Here is a 2,121-nt window from a genome sequence, read left to right as displayed (position 1 = left end):
CGGAAAGGTAACTGCCCGCTCGTTGAGCTCGCCGTGGACCTGGTAAGCTCGCAGGAGGTGTATGCACCTCTCCTACTTGGGTGTTTGATACACCATTTGCTTCGCGAGCCTTTTGCTTCGCTCTTCCCCGTACGTATCGCCGCATAATTGTCGTAAAAGCGATTCTCACGTATGTGCTCCGGTTGATTATCGGATCGTTCATTCGTTTATTCATACGCATGACACGTGTACGGTGTAACATGCGAGATATCATAATAAAAGTGTGGAAAATATATTTTGCAGTACATTAATCCTTCAGCAAAAATTTGGGGTTCTATTTTGATATACTTATCTTGCCATACTCGACCCTCGAAATACATTATGTGTGTATGTGTTATATTTTCGAAATTATTAAATGTCTGATGAAACGAGGTTTTTATCAAAACTTTATTGCAAATAAAAAAGTAATTTTGTAAAGTATATAGAGATATGTAATATATATTTAATTATTTTATAGATTATGCATATATTTTTTCAGTACTTTTTAAATCTTTTAGTTTATAGATTATTATATATACAATATATAGTATGTATGTGTATATACATATATAATTTACGGAAGAAAGTATTTAAAACAGTAGATTTTATATCAAAATTTTATTCCGCACTTAATTACTTTTTTTATTTTATAAATTATATATAGTTTACATACACATATATGTATAAAGTAATTACGAGTTGAGTCAATAAATAATTTCAATTTGAAGTGATTTTTTGTGATTGACAGATAATAAAAAATATATAGAACAGCGGATATGGCATCCACAAAAATAGTTGATAGTGATTACACAATTACTAGAAATACAAGGAGAGTATTATTAATTTAATATCTTGTTAAAACAAGCTATCATTAAATGTTATAAATTTTCTATGTGAAGTTGTTCTTTTTCTGGTATATTTTATTGCGTACAATATAGCTATCATAATAGATCAGATTTAGATAAATAATTAAAAAGTGAGAAACCAGGGTGGCCAACTAGTTTCTTGCACGTGATCTGAAAATGTCTAGGAACAGGTCAGCGAATAAATTCGTTCGAGCATTCGGTCTATAATGGTGGAACGGTATCTTATAATTGGCGAATGATTGTCGCTCGCCTTGTCCTTGTCAAAGAATGCCGAGGATTCTGTAATTTGTAATAGTAATAGATATAGACATATTTTACGGATATTATGAAATATTCTGGATCGCCACACTCTCTTTGATCATCTTAGTACTCGTTCCTGAAGATTATATCTGTATTTTTTGTCGTGTGGGAGATGGTACGCAATGATAAATTGCGTGTGGATAAGTGCAATAATTATTCAGTTAAAGCGAGTCGCCGGTTAACTTCAGATCTAACATCAAATCCATGATAACTCTTTAAATGGCGCGACGTTTTTTTATTTCCCACCGTTAGCAAACAACGTGTGTTTTCATGCTCATTAAATTCCAATTAATTATGTGATTATCTTTTTAATTTAACATCTAGTATCTCGTTCTACTTCATAAACGTGCAGAAGCCTGAGAGAAGCTTGGCACATTGGCTCATTTGGCCTCCAGGCTAAATGCCGAAGTTGCTCTGATGCAACGAACATTTATGCAAGTATAACGCGGTACAGCGTAACAATTTACTGTTAGTTACAGTTTTTATTTCATAGCTAGTACGATCAAAATTATTATGCCATTAATCGTCTTAAGGAATCGTTTGTTTCCGATATTTAGTTTTTTATATTGACATTACATGGGTGCATGAAATCGATTGACAATGCACGCATACATTGAGTTTCTCATTGCTTAACATTCCATCTGTAATCATATTTTTACTTCCTGTATAATCTGGATTTTTTGTTCAAGTTTTTTTACAAGGCTTTTAAAAATTATGAGAAAATTCAGTCACTTTTTAACATTAATATATCGAATAGTTTATTCGATTATTTTAGGAGAGAAAACCGACCTCCGCTTTACTTTATTTCGAAAAAAATTGAGAATGAAATTTTGCTTGTGCAAAAAAGACAGATTACAGGATTAATATTGCTTTCTATTTTGAATTAATTATTATAGCAAAAGTTGCACAATTACTGTAAAATATGTTTGCATAGACC

At 31.7% G+C, this 2,121-nt stretch overlaps 1 protein-coding gene across 15 annotated transcripts in view; it reads left to right on the top strand.

Annotated features, from left to right (window-relative positions):
* LOC108767867 (coiled-coil domain-containing protein AGAP005037) overlaps nt 1-2,121 on the top strand; it is a 114,426-nt gene that overhangs the window by 39,202 nt on the left and 73,103 nt on the right. The gene's annotated exons all lie outside the window — the stretch shown is intronic.

This window comes from Trachymyrmex cornetzi, unplaced genomic scaffold, assembly GCF_001594075.2.
Source record: "Trachymyrmex cornetzi isolate Tcor2-1 unplaced genomic scaffold, Tcor1.1 scaffold73, whole genome shotgun sequence".
NCBI classification, from domain to species: Eukaryota; Metazoa; Arthropoda; class Insecta; order Hymenoptera; family Formicidae; genus Trachymyrmex; species Trachymyrmex cornetzi.
This window is presented reverse-complemented; position numbering and strand designations above follow the sequence as displayed.